This window comes from Lissotriton vulgaris, chromosome 5 (assembly GCF_964263255.1).
Source record: "Lissotriton vulgaris chromosome 5, aLisVul1.2, whole genome shotgun sequence".
NCBI classification, from domain to species: domain Eukaryota; kingdom Metazoa; phylum Chordata; class Amphibia; order Caudata; family Salamandridae; genus Lissotriton; species Lissotriton vulgaris.
Window position 1 is genome coordinate 816,221,171 of NC_141693.1, and position 20,286 is coordinate 816,241,456.

The 20,286-nt window shown below is 41.3% G+C and overlaps 1 protein-coding gene and 1 long non-coding RNA gene across 2 annotated transcripts in view; both read left to right on the plus strand.

Moving 5' to 3' along the window:
- Nucleotides 1-20,286, plus strand: part of LOC147711629 (beta-microseminoprotein-like) — a 160,580-nt gene that overhangs the window by 74,685 nt on the left and 65,609 nt on the right. The window lies entirely within an intron of this gene.
- On the plus strand, nucleotides 2,501-7,113 carry LOC147711631 (uncharacterized). Its single transcript, XR_015295706.1, has 2 exons — nucleotides 2,501-2,662; nucleotides 2,853-7,113. It is a non-coding gene; the product is annotated as an uncharacterized LOC147711631 (long non-coding RNA).

Below are 20,286 nucleotides of genomic sequence, written 5' to 3' on the forward strand. Positions count from 1 at the left end.
AAGGGTTAACTAAACATAATACATAATAGTAACGTTTGAATTGCTAATTATGTTGAGTGCCTGCAGTTTTTAAAGAATTGTGTGAAAATAAAATGTTCATTCTGGGCGTTCCTCATAAAATGTCTTTAGAACTTTTGAAGAGCGGTGTTTTTAAGTGCGTGGTATCGATGGGACGAAGGAATCAGAAAAGAGAGTTCCCACAAAAGATTTTCCCCCAACAGTATATATCTTTCCGAGACTGTAGGAGTGAGTTCATTTAATTAAATGAGGAATAAGTTCATCACTCTTCTTGAATGGATGGTTAAAGGAAGGGATGACTTGAAGAGTCAGATGTCTGCTACTTAGTACCTGTGAACAGAGAATCTCTAGCCGTGAGCTGGCAGATGTTGCAAGGCTAATGCATGTTACGTTGTGTTGTGTTATGTTGTGTTATGCGATTTGTAAAGAGCGTGATTACCCGAAGGTGTCCTGGTGCGAATAATGTAAGAGGGGAGGGTATCAGAACAAAGACTAGTGAAACAGATGTGTTCTTAAAAATCTGCGGAATTTAAGACATGTGGCTCAGGGAGGATGGAGGGAGGACGGGCATTCCAGGCCTGGCTGTGATCACAGGAAAGGATTGCCCACCAGCCGGGGTTCTGCGAAACCTAGGAACTGACCCAAGGTAAACAGTAGAGCAGCACAGGGCTTAGGAAGAAATCTATCTCGGAAAGAGAGAGGGGATATAATTCCGGAAACATTGCACAGCCAGTCAGGGTCGGATTGGGATCACAATTCGGCCCGGGCACTGACGAAAAAAGTGGCCCACATTCAAGAGGCGTGGCCCATATTTAAGGGGCGTGGCCCACATTCAAGGGGCGTGCCCTTTCATGAAACACTATTTGCACAGACAAGGAATGAAAGTGGGAGGATACTGTTCTTGCACAGGACACAGGGCAAAGGTGCCAATGGCCTACTTGCTGAGCAACCAAAAAAAATAGCAAGGCCCCTTTCTGTCACAAAATTATTCCAGCCCTCCCGCACAGGAGCACCTGAAAAGAAGCAAAGCCCCTGCTATTACTAACCTACTCAGCCCTCCCCAGACCTTCAGCTCAGGAGCACATGAACAGAGGTAAGGCCCCTGCAATTAGTAAATTAATCAGCCCTCCAGGCCTCGGGAAAATGTCCTGGCAGGGGAGCACAAAACACATCTATCTGGGTCACCCAAGGTAGCCAGGTAGCCAGGGGGGAGGCTGAGGTGAAGCTGGTGCATGGGAAGTGCCTTCCCAGTGTGTTCTGGCAGTTTGAGTGTTTACCATTTACTGTAGTATTACCCTTGTACCTGTGTATGGTACCCTTTTGTAACTTGCACACGTCACTTTTCTCTGGTATCACACTGTATGCTACCTCTCACTTTTGTTTGCTTTAGATACTTGCACAAGTGCCACCATTGCCTATGTAACGTTTGTTCTTGTGCTGGAGTGTCTGCCATTTATTGCAGTATTATACTTCTACTTGTACTTTGTACGCTTTTGTAACCTGCACACATATCACTTTTCCTCCTGTAATGTACCGATTGCTACCTCATGTATTTTGGTTGCTCACTATTGTCACTTTTGATTCATGTAACTTAACGTTTGCTTTTGTAATTTGTCCACTTGTAATTTTTCTCCTCATGTATTATTGCTGTTCCTTGTGTGAAGGGTTCTGACACCTTCGGGTAAAGTCCGCGCTATATAAGATTGCATAAATAAATAAATAAAATAAAAAAATTCCAAACATCACCTGGCCCCCACAGCACGACCCATTCTTCCTCGTCCACTATGCCCTGAATGTGAAGGGCTGTGGGCGAGGTGCTAAGACTAACACCGTTTCTGGGCTGCATGGGCCCCAGGGGGGGCGAGGTGAAAATGGCTCAAAGGCCTGAGAAACACCTGGCCCCCAGTGAGGCCGATTCTTGCAAACAATCACCCCTCCCCAGCCCAGCCTCAGCTTGATTGCTTGGCAGGGCAGGGGTGAAGGAGAGGCCACAGCTGACAATCGTCCGGCCGCACAGCGAGGCTACTTTCATTTTCTCTGTCTGTCTCGTGCCCTCCGTGGGCCGTTTTTTTTTCTCCCCTTTCCTAGTCCACTCTCTGTGGGCTGGGACAGGGGAGAAAAAAACGGCCCACAGAGGGCACTGAGGCACCGGCCCTTCGGCCAATTCCCGAATGCCCGCCTTGCCAATCCGCCCCTGCAGCCAGTAGGGTTAGTTTAAAGATAATCCTGGCGACGTCCAGGAGGAAGCCAGTGAAGACCCCCTTCTGAATTTTGATGCATGGGTTCTTGTTCTGAACTAAGTGACCATCAAACTACGACATGTTGCACCCATTGTAGGTGCTCGATGAGTGTAACTTGGAAACAGAAACAGGATGAGTTGCAGTAATTGATTGAGTCAAAAAATGATTTATGCCCCATTCACCAAGGCTTGTCTTTTCAGGTCAAGAAAGGCTGTTATGTGTGTCCAGTGGATGCACCGCTTTTGAACTACAGCCCCTCCTTGGGCGTAGATACTTGATAGGCATATTTATGGTCAAATAGAACGCCCAGAATTATCACCCTAGGAATATCTTCGAAAGAGACAGGAAGGAGCAGAGGAGTCTGAAGAGGCTGGAAAGTCAAACTCATTGTTAGTCCAAAGAAGGTATGTTGAGTCGGGTAAACTTTTGCTGCAGTTAGCTATTTTTCATCCAAACACATCCCTTCTTAAAGCAAGTGAGTAAAAGCAAAGGACCCAAGCATGGGGAATAATTTGATGAAAAGGTACACATCATCAGCATAGAATTCACTCAAAATGGGAAATTTAGCTGGGAAGTCCAAAAGGATCGCTACAGAAATGCTGAAAACTGCTGTGAGAAAGGTGAGCACTGGAAGAAAGACACCCAAGGAGCCTGTTTTGAGAGCCCATTAAAAAGAAGCAAAACTAGGAAATTATGGAGCAGGTAGTGTTTGTCCAGCTGTATGACTGGTCCTCAATCAAAGGGCAGCAAAGAGTTCAAGTATAATAAATGGGACACACCTTGCTTTATCCAACTTCTTCAAAGCATCTTTGCAAAACTCCTCTGGGCTGTTATTTTTCAATAGCCTGTTTAAAACAGAGTCAACAAATTTACTCTAGGTATTCAATATTCTGTTTATTGATACGAGCTGAAACTATTTATGGGGTTTCAAAATTCTTACGGCTCAGAGCTATAAGAGTAACAAGGGTCTGAAATAAACTACAGGTAAGAATGACTTAGAAAGGAATCCAATCCACATGTATCCCTTTCCTCAATTTTGCCTTCCATCCCAAGGGGGTTGAGAAGGAATGTAAAAAGGTAAGCGACACATTCACAATATTTTGTTCACTTTTAAAGACTAAGGGGCATATCTACAAGTTCCTATCACCACCGGAGCGTCACTTTTTTGATGCTCCTGTGGCCTAGTGCCATTTCTCTTATTTACAAGGTGGTGCTAAGACACTTAATGCAGCTGAACAAAACCTTTCAAATATGCCCCTTTCTGCTGCAGTCCTCGCGAAGGGGCGTGCAGTTGGTGCTGCAGTGGGCATTCCACGGCAGCACCCATTGCTTTTTGATGCTGCCCCAGATTTGCAAGGCTGCGGTAGCGCCAAAAACTAACAGCAGGTAGTACCCGGTCTATGAATGGCAATACGAGGAGAAATGATTAATTCCTCCTCGTTTTTTTGCACTTTCTATGTGTGCTGCATTCTGATTGTTTATGTGAGGGAAGGCGTTCTTCCTGCACATAAACCATTGCCCCTGCAGCGCAGGCACCCATGCCACATGGTGGCACGGTGCCTGAGCTTGTGTTAGGCAGCTTATTTTTTGCTCCAGTGCTCGGCGAAACATAGGTTTGCTCTATATTCTTGTGACTACTGCGCATCCCTGGGTTTAAAAAATGTTAGAGTGAGGCATTGCCAAATTTGGCAGGGCACGGCGCTCTGACATTTTTTGCAAATATTACCCTAACTGTCCCAACTTAAGGATCCATGTGACAGCTGTTTTTATTATTCTGACACACCCGTTTTATTTTCCTTGGTGGGAGATCTGAGTTACGAGTCTCCTGACAAGTGGTTTATACGAGTACAGCGTGGTGCTCAGCAACAGTGTGCTACATTTATTTGGGACGATTGAGTTCTATGCAAAGAGGTACTCCTTTTAACATGGGTGGATACCCCTCTCATGACGAGGGAATGACACTGGTACGTGGCAGCTGATTACAGTTTTGGAGCACAATTCGTTTTATCTAACATAGCTTTGGCAGTCTGCCTACTGGGCCCCCTCAGTTCTCCTGGTTGTATGTGAAGCTTATATGAGAATAATATGATACATGTGGGCCCCACCTGCATGTGTGTTGCCCCTTAGGCTGTAAAGTGGTTTACCCAAATTAGTGGAAGTTAGCGTTTACTGTCTCTCCTCTCCTTGCAATCCCCTGAACACTGCAAGCTGCTCGTTAGATGTGGCCTTCCTCTAGAATTCTTGAAGCTTTTTGTTGACTGGGTCTGAGCCAAACCTTTCTGTTACCTTGCTAGTGAATCATCTACAGAAAGAAATTGCCACAAAGCAAGGCCTATTTTGACTCAACATCTTTTACAGTGAAAGGGCTGCCTGCCCTACCACATATCCTGTTTTTAGCCCCAATGGAGAATAGTCATCTGAAAGACAGGACTCAATTTCAGAATGCCATTTTTCCATGAAATTGGTTGCCACGGAGCAAATGCATCCTAAAATAAAATGTGCTATAAATTTATTAGTAGAAAAAAGCTTGGGGCTGGATTTAAATATGAGTGCACTGTTGCATTTGAGCCAACTGCACACCTGTGGAGGTAGAGACGACGTTTAAAGCTCATACTCGCTGTGTTTGTTATGTTATGTTATGCAGATTTGTAAAGCACTCTGTCACCCGGGAGGGTGTTCTAGCATTGCGCAGGTGTAAGTCTGGGCACACCTAAAGCCTAGTGGGACTAATTGAAAAGGCCAGACCTTCAGCTTCTTGCTGAATTCAAGACGCGAGGAAGATGCTCTTATGTGCACAGGCAGGTCATTCCATGCTTTAGGAGTGATGTAGTAGAGGGCTTGACTGCCAGAAGTGGGTTTCCGAGTCTGTGGGATTAGTGCAAAAATGAGTCAGGACTAGCGGAAGAGTCCAGAAGGTTTTTTTTTTTTAAGTTTGAGTTTATTGAAAAACAAACCGATCAAAAATTAAGAAGACAGTTAAAATGTTACAATCATACATATTGTATGAAAAGAAAATTATAAACTGGCAAATGTAATACAAAATATAGAAAATGCAAAGAAGAAAATCAATCAAAATATAGAAATATCATCTTAAGCATAACAATATCTAAAAATAAGAAAAGTCAAATAAAACAACAATCAAAGATAATTGGTAACTAGTTAACAAAAGTGGTAAAAAAGGCAGTGGGGGAATTCAGGGTGGTTTCTGTGCTTCATCTGAATTAAATTTAGATGTTGTGGATGAAGAAGCAACTAAAGATAAGTAATTGGTTAGGGGGAGCCACAGGAGATCTCTTTTGATAGCCAGAGAAATGGGCGAAACATAATTAGTATGCAGGCGATGATGGAAACAAACCGCATTCCACCAAGAGGGAAAGGTGACATTATTTGCCTGTTTCCAGTTGGAGGTGATGAGATGAAAAGCAATAGCAATCAAAAGGTCGCGGAGCTTGTATTGTTGTGAAGATTGGGCCCAAAGAGGGAAAAGAGTACCCAGAAAAATGTGAGTAATGGAGAAAGAAATTTGGACATTAAAAATAGTTTGAATTTGGGACTAAATAAGTTTCCAGAACTCGAGAATGTGAGGGCATTCAAAAAGCATATTTTTTGAATCAGCAGCAGGGCATGAGCAAGACCAACAAGTAGAAGGAGTGTCAGGTAAAAAAAGTGGACGAAATCAGTGTGGTAAATAAAATCCGATTATAAATGAAAAAAAGGGTTTGGGTGGTATTAGCGGCTCTAGAGGTTTTATGAATCTTTAATCATATCTTATCCCAAAGAAGAACAGGCCAATCCTGTGAAAGATCTGTTTCCCAAGCCAACTCAATTTTAGTTTTAGATCTGTCCAAAAAAAGTTGAACAGATTTATATATAAAAAAGAAGGAGAGGGAGAGTGGTCTAAAGCAGAAGATACAGTTTGAGATATAGTGGGGATATCATTGGTAACGGGTAAAGATTGAAGGTATTGAAGAAGGATGGGACGAAGCAAATGATAAGGTGAATGAGAAGATGAAGATAAGGAAAATTGAGATTGTAGATCAGAGAAGGGAAGAGGTTGGCTGTTAGAAAGAAGTTGAGGAATCCATCGTAGACCTTTGGAGTACCAAGACTTCCAGTATATGGAACGGTTACGGATCCGAAGATGTTTATTATGCCAGATAGGCTGTAAATGAATAGAAGTAATAGAGGGGTAAGAGGAGGGTAAAAAGGGGGTAAGAAGATTACGAGAGTGGGAAATGACAGGGTTTCGAAGAGAAGTCATGTTGGATGTGAAGGAGATGATTTCATTAAAATCAAAGGAGCAATAAAAGAAGATTCTATTTGTAGCCAGAGAGGAGGATAAAAGGTGAGTTCAGTGGAAATCCGACGTGCAGCTTGTTTCAAGGAAAAAGCTCGATGATATGTTTTAAAGTCAGTGAAGCGAAGTCCACCATTAGATTTATCCTTCTTCAGGGTAGCTAGAGCTATACAAGAACGTTTGCCTTTCCACAAGAATTTGAGTAAGGTAGAGTTGATCTTCTTAAAATAGTAGTCAGGAATATGGATAGGAATCATAGAGATAATGTATAATATAAGTGGTGATAACATCATTTTAATTGAATCGAGACAACCCCACCAAGATAGAAACAGAGGATTCCATCTGGTAATGTCAGTATTCAATTTTTTGTTTATAGAATCAAAATTTATTTTAAGAGTATCAGATAAGAGAGGAGCGAACCAAATTCCAAAGTATTTATTCTTAGAAGGTTGCCAAGAGAAACCAGAAAGTTCAAAAATATGTTTTTGACATAAGTGGTTTAAGGGTAGGATTTCACATTTGTCAACATTAAGACGATATCCAGAAACTTTAGAGAAAGAAGAGACCTGTTGAAGGCAGAAAGGAAGAGAGGACTGAGGATCAGAGCAGTATAAAAGGATATCATCTGCATAAACTGAAAGCTTAACTTGTTGAGAACCAAAATGGAAACCAGAGATATTATCATCAAGTCGGATCTTAGTAAGAAAAAGTTCTAAAGCCAATAAAAATAATAAAGGAGACAATGGAGAACCCTGCCTAACACCTCTGTGCAGAGAAAAATGATCAGAAACCATACCATTAGCAAGTACCGATGCTTGAGGACGGGAATAAAGTAAGGGGATATAAGAAATAAATTTAGGTGGAAAACCAGCCCATTTAAGAGCATTAAACATAAAATCCCAATTAATCCTATCAAATGCTTTCTCCGCGTCCAAAGAGATAGCAGCCAAAGCAACAAGGTGTTCCCATAATCCAGACTGTTTGTGACCAGAGTGTACATCACGGTTTTCCAGATGCTCATTGGGAACCATTTTAAAATCTTCTTCAGCATCTTCAGAGTATGGGAGTATGAGGTATGGATCAGAACATCAGAAATGCTGTGCTTGCCACAAAAGGGTTCAGAAAAGGGGGTGGTGATGGACAGAGTATCTGAATTAAGCAGAACACTCCTACCCAGTCAACAGATCAGGGCTTGACCCATCACCGTTTTTTAGCTCACTGCAATATCCCAGCTCAGAACCTGGCTACAGGCAAATTAGTCTGTCCCTGACCCAGTGCATCATGGGAACAGGGCAGACCAAACTACCAAGCTAATTATTTTACTGGAAAGGAAACAAGCTTCCGGGGACCGGTTTCTGGCATTACAGCCGTCTTCGGCCCGGCTTGCTTGAATCCTGATGGTGCAGTGAGCAAGGGACTCACATGTGAGCATACCCTTCCACGCTTATGGTGGACAAAGCGATTCAGAAAAGGGGGTGGTGATGGACAGAGTATCTGAATTAAGCAGGACACTCCTACCCAGTCAACAGATCAGGGATTGATCCTTCACCGTTTTTTAGCTCACTGCACCATCCCAGATCAGAACCTTGCTACATGCAAATTAGTCTGTCCCTGGCCCAGTGCATCATGGGAACAGGGCAGACCAAACTACCAAGCCAATTCTTTTACTGGAAAGGAAACAAGCTTCCGGGGACCGGTTTCTGGCATTACAGCCGTCTTTGGGCTTGATCCATCACCTTGAGCTAAAAAACGGTGATGGATCAAGCCCTGATATGTTGACTGGGTAGGAGTGTTCTGCTTAATTCAGATACTCTGTCCATCACCACCCCCTTTTCTGAATCGTTTTGTCCACCATAAGCATGGAAGGGTATGCTCAGACATGAGTCCCTTGCTCACTGCACCATCAGGATTCAAGCAAGCCGGGCCGAAGACGGCTGTAATGCCAGAAACCGGTCCCCGGAAGCTTTTTCCTTTCCAGTAAAAGAATTGGCTTGGTAGTTTGGTCTGCCCTGTTCCCATGATGCACTGGGCCAGGGACAGACTAATTTGTATGTAGCCAGGTTCTGAGCTGGGATGGTGCAGTGAGCTAATAAACGGTGATGGATCAAGCCCTTATCTGTTGACTGGGTAGGAGTGTTCTGCTTAATTCAGATACTCTGTCCATCACCACCCCCTTTTCTGAATTGCACAAAAGGGAGTATTAAACCGTTGCCCAACCAGACCAGCTCTGCCCCCGTAAGTTGTGCCCATAGCCAACATGTTTGGTCCTGCAGTCACTCATTGAGAACCTCTCCTCCAACAGATGGTAGTGTAAGGTACTGTGTGCCGATAACCTAAATTGCTCAACTTCGTCTGCTGTATACAATGACACTGTGGTCCTTTGTGCTGCATTGCAACACTTCTCCTACCACCAATCATTGTGTGAGACCTGTTATTCTTCTGCACCCAAGGACCATATGAGTCGCATGTTACATACTGCTTTGTAGTACATCTTGTATGACTGAAGCTGTGTGACTTCATAAACTGCACACCCGAATCTGCCATTGAAGATGTTAACGACTTTGGTACCTCAATTCCAATAAAAGGCATATTTATTTTTACAGATCAATTATAGAGGTACAAATGCAACCTGAACTATACATTCCGTCAAAGTCAAAAGTCAAAATGTATTGTCATTTCAGATACAACCCCAAGACAGTTAAACATTTACATATATAATAGTCGTAGACAGACAACAATACATTATGCAGCAATTTTAAAATAAAACAAAAGGATCAGGCTTCCTTTGAATACAAACATTGAATGGAGTAAAAGACTAGTGCTGCTAAAAATGTAAATCCTATTTGATTTTTAGTAGAGACTTAGTCATTGGTAAAGTGCATCGTTGCAGGACAATATATCCATAAGTTAAGCTTTCAAAATGATGGTAAAATACAGTCATGCCATTAATCAAACAATATTTACTGATAAAAATCCTGTTGCATCTCTAAGTTTATTAAGTTTGTCTTTTGGGCCTGGTTGGCTATTCTTTTCCTTATGTACCAGATTGATTCAAGGAACTTTGCAAAAGAAAAGACTATATGCATTTCAGTTTCGTATTTGCATATCCTTAGAGCAATTCTGTAATGGTGGACTCCCAAAACTCTGAAGAGGGGGAGTATCCAGCATTTTCTTTGCTTCATCTATGCTGGGCAAAAGAATATTAGGTGTTCCTCTGTTTCAATAGCATACCTAGCTCAAAAGTTGGCGATCTCTGGTTGGTCAAGATCCTCAAGAAGTGCGGAAAACCTGCTTCTGAAACCTCAAAGATTCAACAGGAAGAAAACATATAAACAAACCTTCTCTGGGATGGTGCCCAGGATATGGAATGTACCTCCCCCAGAAACCAGACTGAATGCTTCAACTGCATCGTTCAAAAGGAAGTAAAAGCGATTCTTATGGCAAGACTCAGCTGATCATAGACTAAAGAAACTCAGAGATCAATCGCACCCTTACTAGTAATCCTTACTACGACAAGGGTCCATCCAGTCCCTCTAGTCACTTTATCTGATTAATTGGACATGTGTTTGTTTTTGTACCCTACTTCTTCCCTTTGCACAAGTTTTATGTATATGTTACTTACCTGCATTTATCCGTTTGTATAATTATCCTGATTTAATGTAAAGCTCTCTGATATCGGCAAAGATCTTGTTTGCACTCTATAAGACCTTCAAAATAAATTTAAAAAATCATTGTAGGCAAGACATTGTTTGAAATGATGTGGGGGCACTCTCCAGGTGCCAGTGAAACTAGTTATGGACAGTGTCCCTAATCTAAACTTTATGAAAACGGACCGCAAAAATGGGGGATTAAAATCATCCAAAGAGACTTCAAATTTGGGCTCTTGTTTGGTTTCCAAGAAATGAGATGTCAATATGCTCTGCCTTCCTGGTTGGTGCATTTTACCGCATTCAGATGCCCAAAAGCGGTGCTTGACTATCTTGAATTAAAAAGGGGTAATGGCTCTAGTGTTATCCCACAGGCTGCTAAACCCTAGATCGGTCAGACATGTTTTAATATAGTTTAACTGTGATAACCTAGTAACACTTAACAATTTAATATATCCTTGAGGTAAATCCTGTAGGTCAGGGCTTTAAGTGGGAAAAAAACTGGGGGTGCTCTAAAAGGGGCGGGGCAAACCTCGAAGGGGTGTGGCCTATCTAAGTAGGGGCATGGTCTAAATAAAGATAACTAGTGTAGCAGTACCCCCTGCTCTGACAAGCCGTCAGCTCTAGTAATCCTCAGAGGAACCACCCCCCGCCCCCTCAGTGTGGCAGCCCAGGCTGAGACAGCTTCCCGGGCGCACACACAGCCGCACCCGAGTACTACACAGGTCTTTAAAAGACCCTTTGCATGTTCAGAATTCTTTGTCATTTTTTCACCCCTTCTTAGAGACCCTGCATCTTCACACTTCCTACTACTGTGCCCACTGGCGTTTTGTTCAACTGTGCAAATTCTTTGCAGGCATAGGTAACAATTGCTACTGCCTGTGCCCTGTAGATCTCAATTACCAGGGAAATCTGGCAAACATATGTTGTATCATTAAATATAGAAATGGCATCCAATCTGTGTTTCAACACAATGTACTCTTGGATATTTGGGATACTCAGGTATTCGAACTTGACAACCAAAACCCTAGACAGTGGAATTTGCTTACACTCTCTAGGCTTGCACTGCCCAAACAAAGGGAACTACTAAAATGAATATGGGGGTTAATTGTCATAAATGTTATCTTGCTTAAGTTCACCCTTAGACTCTGAAGTAAACAAAATAAATTAAACCTTTCTAATAAAATGTGTTTCCCTTTAGGTTTTTACACTAAGAGGGTATCGTCAACGAACAGAAGCACAGGGGTTTTAAAGCCACCCAAAACAGGAGAGTCCTTTTCACATTGCAATTAAAATTCAGAACAGCTGTTAATATAGTAAAGATTCGGGCCAAAAATACAACCATGTCTCACCTCCTTTTTCTACAGGTATGAGCTTAGTGGATTCTCTGTTTGGGTCCCGACATATTTGTGCAAAGTTCCTATTATGAAGACGTACAATTACATTAAGTAATGGGAGTGGAAGGCCCATTTCCTTCAAAATCTCCCAAAGTTTATCCCTGGGAATCCTCTCAAAGGCAGCCTTTAGGTCTGCAAAAGCTAATTAAGTCTACCATTTCTAATGTTTGCAATATTTCATCCGATCATCAAGAAATGGAAAACCTGATCAATTGTGCCAGTTTACAGTCTGAAACTAGCTTGAAATTAAGTTCAAATGTTTTTATTCTCTACACAGGAAATTAATGTATCCGATATCTGTTTACAGAATATTCTTTGACTATTGTTGGTTACGGTTATAGTGTGATAGTTAGCTGGATCGAACCTGGCACCCTTCTTGTAATTTTTAATTGTCTCTGCTCCTTCCCATTATGGGGGAAACAAGAGCTCCATTTGCAATAGTATTGCTAATAACATTATTATAAGGGGCTCAAAAAATGGGTTCTGATCATAACAAATTGCCAGTATCTTATCCAATCCAGACGCCTTTCCAGGTTTCTGCGCTTTAAATACCTCTAAGTCTGTCTCACAGGGAGAAAGTCACTGTAGGAAAGAATACTTTATCTGTGAGAGCTGGTTCTATTCTTATGGGTACCTGAGACATTGTATTATTTTCATCACTACAAACTGATGGAAAAGTTTCTTCTTCATCTTCGTCATAGACAATGTAGAGTGATCAGAAAGGAATGGCCCAATTTTGGGGCATGATATTAGTCTCCGATTACATCTTTTGCGTGTGGCCTCTGGTGCATATCATGGGCCAGAAAACAGCCTGGTTTCTAGTTTGTGATGCACATGGATGTTTCCCATGCCAGTTCTGCTCTTTTAAGGGCCTCCTTATGGCCTCCTTATAAGTTGCTCTAGCAAGGCGTAGATCAGGTTGCCTCCCTGATTCGATTGATACTATCAGGGTAGATTTGTCCAATCTACAGTCAGCATTAAACAATGGACACCCTCCTTGTTTATTAGTCCTTATAGGACCTACATTGTTGATAGAAAAAGTTGTTATTTAAATTTTGAAGCATGCTGTGTGAATGTTAATGATTGATTCATGTTACGGGTCGGCTTCAGTCAAGGAAACCAGTATATCAATAAGGTATTTAGATACATTGCTTCGAAATATTATCATTTTTAATGTTGATTGAATTTTCTGTTATTAGTAACTAACAGGCTGCTGCCTCTGGGCTGACTGTGAAGTCGCCCTATGGCAAAGTATAGTTCTTATTTGCCCTACTGCAAACAATCTTACAGTACACCTCACCTCTAAAATTCAAGAACACTTTGTAGTGTAGTTCCTATATTCCCAACAGGCTATGTGCATTGGAATAACATAAACAATAGTTTAGACGTAGGACTTAGGTCAACTAGGTCTCTATTGCATATGTTAGACTTAATTGTGTGTGCCAGCTAGCTCACAGGTCACTAGAAACTTTCTCGAATACGCAAGAAGGGATTAGTCTCTGACAACCATATAACATGACAGCTTTGTTCCCCCTGAAATAGGAATATCTCCAGAGTCGCGGAAACAATAGATAGCTATTTCACCTAGTCAATCATGCATGCTTCGTTTCACCAGAAGTGCAGAGAAATAGAGAGACGGGCGTTTTCAATAAAAAGGTTATTTATTGAGCAGTCTGATTTCTCATGCAAGAGAAGTGAATTGCTACAATCGTAATACTTGCTATGAAGTAAAGTGGGTACAGTAAAAGGAGTATTATGAAATAATACTGTAAAAGCATTTATATGGTTTCTAAGCCATAAGATACTTAAAATAGATAAAATATATACAATGATAAATAATGACTAAAAGTACTCAACTGGTGCATCTAAAATACGCCTACCCCGGTGTACCTAACCTAAGCCTAGTACAAGGGAAGACGTAAGTGAGGTGTAGCTGGAGTTAAATAGTTTCTGCCAAGAATCTATCCAAGAATTCTCTTAAGGGTCTAATCAGCTTCGTACCTTGGTTTGTCGTGTTCTTATCTAGGACCCCGATCAATATTGTGACCTTATGCCCCTATACGGCTATAATCCATTCATACCCCTATAATGGCATAAACAATCAGAGCCATATTTCAGCCATATTTCAGAAACTCGCCTCTGCAGCTCATTACAGTACGTGACACAGCAGAAGCCACTATCTTAGATTCCTAGATTACACCCCGAGTTCTTCAACAAGATAAAAACCCCCAGCAACCTTAGAAAGCCCCGCTTGCTATGTTTTGATTAGTAATAGAACTCTAATGAGCACTGTAAGAACGACCGGTTCTTGTGACATCTTTATTGATGTCTTATGTCCAAAAACGTACGTCAAACAAGGCACCTTTCAGGTATAAATATCACCAACGTTGCCTTAAGCAAGCGCGATGGTGTGGTGAATACAGGAGCAGAACAGCTGTCCCTTGCAGAGCCCAGCAGATGCAAGCAGACCACGGACGCTGCCCCTTCCTCCTCCTTGACGCGCTGAGAGAGACGCTGTCTTTTCTCCTGCCGAGAAAATCCAGCTCCGGCGTTTCCAGCCTACCCTTGCGGGTAAACTGGGATATCGAGTCCTGGAAGGAGATACAAGACCTCCAACATTCTATTCCAGAGGTATGGTGTTGACTAAACCCTTAGAGAGAATTCTTGAAGCAAATCCTTGGCAAAACCAACTTAACCTAAACTGCTACTTACTCCCTCCCAAGTATTAGGCCTAGGTCAGGTACACTGGGGTAGACGTAGTTAGAAGCACCAATTGAGTACGTTAGCCTAATGTATATATGAATGTATATATTTTATCCATTTTAACCATTGTATGGCTAAGAAACCATATCAATGCTTTTACAGTATTATTTCGCAATCCTCCTTTTACTGTACGCACTTTTTATAATAACAAGTCTTGCAATTGTGGCAATTCATTTCTCTTGCATGAGAAGAAAGACTGTTCAATATATAATACCTTTTATTGAAAACACCAGTCTCTCTATTCTCTGCATCTTGGTGAAAGTAATCTGCACAACTGACTGAGTAAAATAACTGTCTATTGTTTCACACGACTCTAGAGATTGACTCTTATTCTAAGGAGCAAAGTTGTCATGTTTATGCGGTTGTTGGAAAACTGAATCCCTTCTTGTCTGTGCCAGGGAAGCTGATCACTTCCTATTCAGTCAAGAAAGTTTCCAGTGACCTCTGAGCTAGTTGGTACAAACCCAATTAAGTTTAGCATAGTCAGTAGAGATCTACAAGACCGCACTTCTACGTCTAAACTGCTGTTTATGTTAGTCCAATGTGCAGGGCCTATAGGGAAAATAGTAACTACACTACAGGTTATAGAATGAAGGAGGTCTTGTATCTCTCTCTCAGGACTCGATCTCCCAGTAACCCGCAAGGGCAGCAGGGAAACACTGGAGCTGGATTTCTCGGCAGGAGAAAAGACAGCGTCTCTCTCAGTGCGTCAGTTGGAGGGTCGGCTTCCTTCGGCACTTGCTACAGCAGGGCGTCGGGCAAGTAGTTTAGTCGATCTGCTCGAAAACCACAGTGTGTTTGCTAGGGCAGATGTGGGCATATTTATACCTGGAAGGTGCATAGTTTGACGTAAGGGTGGACAGAATAACGTCACTAAGAACTCGCAGTTCTTTACACACTCTAGGAGTTCTGGGACAAATCAATACTGAAGCAGGGGGAATTCCCGGGCTGCTGAAGGCTGGTTGTCTTTAAGAACTCGTTGTACTCTAGGAGCTTAGTGGAAGTAGCCATGCCGTATTTGGACTGCATTGGCTGTGTCTAAATATGGTTATGATTCTTATGCCTATATAAGGATATGATAAGTTATACCTATATAAGGGCATAAATCGGGAAAATTACACTAGAGCCCTAGATACGCTACAACACCCACTCTACTTAGAATGTACATCTTTACTAAATACTAAGCAGTTATAACATTTACAAGCATGTGTTTACAATCCCACCCCAAAAATACATAAAATGCATTTGAAATGGTTTGTACACAAAAAAAGAGTATTGTACTGTACGTTTCTAAGCAGTGGTATCATTCAAACAATGCATATAGTTTTACATTTGAAATGCTGGCTGAATGAATCACAAAATTACATTTATGAAATGGCTCTTAATACAGAAGAAAAGGTCGAGACCATTTCATCACATATATATATATATATATATATATATATATACACACAAGGCTGTACATGTGCTAGAGGCTAAGTTTAAATATTGTCTCTAGGTTTAAAAAATAGAAATCTTGTTTTCTAAGAATAGTTCTACATTAAGCAGATTACTCTGTGCCAAAAAAAAGTAAATATTTTGTTATTGAGAAAAAATAATTTTGTTGTAATAAAAAATAGTTCCAATTTTTTTTGAAGTTCTGTTTATCAAAACTGAAGGCCGAAATCAAGGTTCAGGGAGCGCTGTGTGCTTGTTTCTCAAGAGTTATTCTCATTGCTAGGAGAAAACATGAACTCAGATAGGCTGGCAAAGAATTTGTCTACCACAGTAGGTGAAAGTTGGGCCATTTCCGAAAAAGTGGAAATAGTGCATATGTGAGATGCATTACCGTCAGCGTTATCTGGATCAGCAATGTTCACAGAAGGTTGTACCTGTGTGCCGCTTTCATCTCGTACCTCACCGCCACCTAGTCGTAATGGTGAGGTCTCAACGAATGCCATCATCAGAATTGGTAGCCGCTGGGGACAACACGTTGCATGAGCCGTTACCGAACCAAGCAAAGTATACTATCAACATCCATAGGTACTGCTGATGGGAGTGAGAGACAGATGTCTAACACGCATTCTTCTCCGTAGAGCAGGCAACGTAGAACAGGTAAGATGCAATCTTGCCAGATTGGTCTGAATGATAGAAACCATGTGGTGTTCAGATCTCTTAGACGAGCCAAGCCGAGAACCTGTGTTATCCTATTTCAGTACCGCAGTGCCTGGAATGCTTGTTCCATGGTAACCTGGGTATCGCTGGTGGCTGGACTTGCCATATCGGAGCAGAAGGAACAAAAATAGAATTCCTGCTACGAGGCCCGAAATGAGAGGCAGGCCGACGAACACAGAGTGCACGAAATTCGGGAAAATGCTCAGGACTGCTTCAAAGGGTGCTAACAGTCCCGTACAAATTGTCTAAAATACATGTGCGATGCCACTGGTATCTGACATGTTTAAAATTTGACCTAAAATTTCTACGAAATGTACGGGGCAGTTTGTTGATAATAATGTATGTATCTCTGCTGCTGTCCTTGCGACTTGCAGAACATACATTTCTCTAGACGAGGTTAAAGGTACAGGTTTTTTAAAAAAAGAATGGCTTTCATTCTGCTTAATGTATCAATTCGAATAGAAGAGATATTCAATGAAGGCCAAAGTGTTGCCTCCTTGTCTGGTTTGCTGTTTGTATACAATACTTGCATACAACAAGTGACCCTGGATGTAACACTCACGAGATAGGCCGTTCCTGGCAACATGCCACAACAGCTGTGGTCACTTAATATAACGTGGCTACCGTTGGAAAGCTGCCTGAAAACAGGTTCTATTTGTGTGGCTGGAGTGCCGTGCAAGTGGCAAGAAAGGTCATTAGATCAACCCTCACAGGCTCCATGTAAATTAGTTTCTTGACACAGAAGTGTACCACTTGGCGACTTTTCACAATTTTTCCCACTAAGAAATACTTCTTTGTTACGCCCACTCCAACATCTATGTGTATAAGGTAATTTCCAGGTTGACTTAATGTATGCTTTACCCAACCTTTCATACGGGTCTGATGGTATATGCTGTAAGAAGTATTGAAACTGGAATGTCGTTATTGGTATTGTTATGGTACCATGTATTATCCATTAAATGACAGGTTTCTCGGAAACTGTTAATGGTAATCTTTCTAGTTTTTCAATGCTCAGCACCGTATAGTCTTCTCCTTTTTGTGCCTAAGGGATTTGTTTATCTGTAAGGTTAAAGATAGAAAATAAGGATGTTGTGTTGATTAGACTCCATGGCACGTAGCCTGAACGCAGATTTTGTAATGTCCAGCCTAACTGTACTATAGAATGTAATTGGGTCTGGCCATGTTGTAACATTAGCATATCCTGTTCTATTATATCAATAGCAGAAGATACAATGCTGTCCAAAGAACAAATTCTGGAGGACAGAGTCGTTAACCCATTGTCCACTACAGACAGTGATTTTTCCAAATGAATATGATCAATTTCTCGTATTTTTTCAGCAGTTTCATTTGCGTTACTTTCCAAGCTTTGTTGTAAGCAGCATATATACCGGCGTATATGAAACGTTTTTGACACTGTTTGCGAGGTCCCAATAAAAAATCTCGCAAGTCAGCACCTTCTTTAAGTAAGGTCAAGTGTTGCTTAATTTCAGGTAGTGTGGATTTCTGTAGCCATTCGAGGCCTAGTTTTCAAACACTGTATGTTGTTATTATCCCTGGATGTTGTCTCTGGGAATATCTTGGATCTGGCCTGTTCTGTTTGAACCCCGGTGTTTTGTCCAGGAATCTATCTTGACAGTTATTAGTGTCTGTGGGCCAGATCAACCATTTTTTCCAATCAGGATTAGTTCTGTTTTGGTGTAAAATATGGGACACGTCTAACCCCTCATCTGTAGTGTTAATCCTATCAGGCATAGGCTTTGGAATAGACAGGTTGTTTAAAATCTTTTATCTTGGCTAGGCCAAGACAGGTTGTTTTGTTGAATGGTGTCATTCAAGAACATTATTTGTTCTGGGATCATGCAGGCTCTGAATAATGATTCTAAACCTTGTACTTGCCAATCTTTTGAACCCCAGATTGTTTTTGCTTCAATGTTATCTTTCCACAATTCAAAACCAAATGTGGATAATTATTCATAAAATTTTGCAGAATAAATCAGTTTTGTATTGGTCAACAGATTTTTCATTCCTGTCTTATTCACATTTTTTAAATAAAACGTTTCTGGATCAGTGATATTAAACCCTGAGAAGTATTGAAATTTCTCATAAAATGTTTTCGAGCTGCCTTTTGGCGGTGTTGGACAATGTTCCCATTGATTATATGTAAAAACATTTCTAGGTTTTGCAGATTTATGCAAACAGTGGTGCCCAAAATGATTAAAGCAAAACATTTCTTCATAAACAGATGAACCTTCTAAATAATCATGATCTGTAAATTTTGCTGACATTTCTAAATCAGACATCATATTATTAGTAGTCGCAAAGTCCCAATCATCAGAGAAAGTGCTCGGTGAGACAAAGTCACTTAAAGAAACCTTGAATTGATGTGGATATTTCACGAGTTCAACCGGCCATAGATGTCGTAATCAGTAGCGTCCCATGCTACACCACCAGGTATAGGAATGGCTGTGATGTTTACTGATGACAGGTCTCTTTTTTCAACATGAGATGACTTGTGAGGTTTTAGGACCAAGTTGATTTTCTGACTTGCTGTGTCCATTGTACTTTATTTTCCATTAATCATTCTTCCCAAGCTTAAAACCAAAATTAGCCAGAGCAGGAGGAAAAGTACACCTAACACCATCCATAATTCAATCCATGGTGAAATCAGATATGTTTCTCCAAGTTGATGAAAGAGTTCTGTGATTTTTTCTTTGAAAGTTTTGTTTGCTGGCTTTTCTTCATGTTCACTAGGATCTTCAGAAAAGTCATCAAAATTGATAAAGTAGCCAGATGCAGTTCTATCAATTGTTGGAATGGCTTCAGGATTGTCATTAATCTTTGTATTTGCTTCTTCCTTTGTCATATTAGTATAGTCTGAGGCTACATTGTTGTAGACAGGTGTTTCTTGACGAACTGTTGCAATTTGGGTTTCAAGAGGCACAAGTTCCATGGCTTTGTTGCATAGTCCTTTTTCATTCACTGCAGGTTTATCAAATGTGATTAGTCTTTCAGTTTGAACCTCTTGAATAATAGCAAGGTTTGGTCTTCTGCTACATCTTGGGAGTCCACTGGGCCTACTACTTATTTTTGGCCACATTGTTGTGGTTTTACCAGGTCGATTGATACAACTCTGTTCTCCTTTTTACCAGCAAGGGTCGGTAGTACTACTGATCTTGTTCCGTAGATTGCTAAGACAGGTACTGCTTTTCTGTAAATTCCTTTTTCACCGCAATCTTTTCTCTCACCAGATCCCCTAACTTTGGAATCTAGACAGGTCTTGCTGGGACAGGTGGTTTTTCTTCAGTGGCCGTTGGCTTTTGCTTTGTGTTACTTAGACTTCTTCTTGTTTCATTTAAGTCCTGTAAAACAGCCAAACGGTCTTTGATATCAAAGGTTTTTTGTTCCACCACTGAAGTCTGACTATCGAGGTTTTCGATTATCATTCTAGTACCAAACAAAAGTTCATACGGAGTGATTCCACCCAGAGAATTTCTTGGCAGATTATTAAGACTACGTTGGACACTTATTAGATGCTTGACCCACCCGTCATCCGAACCTAATACCCTTGCTGTTATAGATTGCTTTATGTCACGTTTTTTTCGTTCTACTACCGCATTTCCCTCAGGATGGAAGGGGCTAGAGTACCACAATGCAACGCCCAAGCTGGCCATGGCCTCCTTGTAAGCCCTAGAGCTAAAGGCAGGACCCTGGTCAGAATGTAGCGTGCCGATTGCGTAAGTGCCGATAAAGACTTTTGTCCTAGTAGTTGT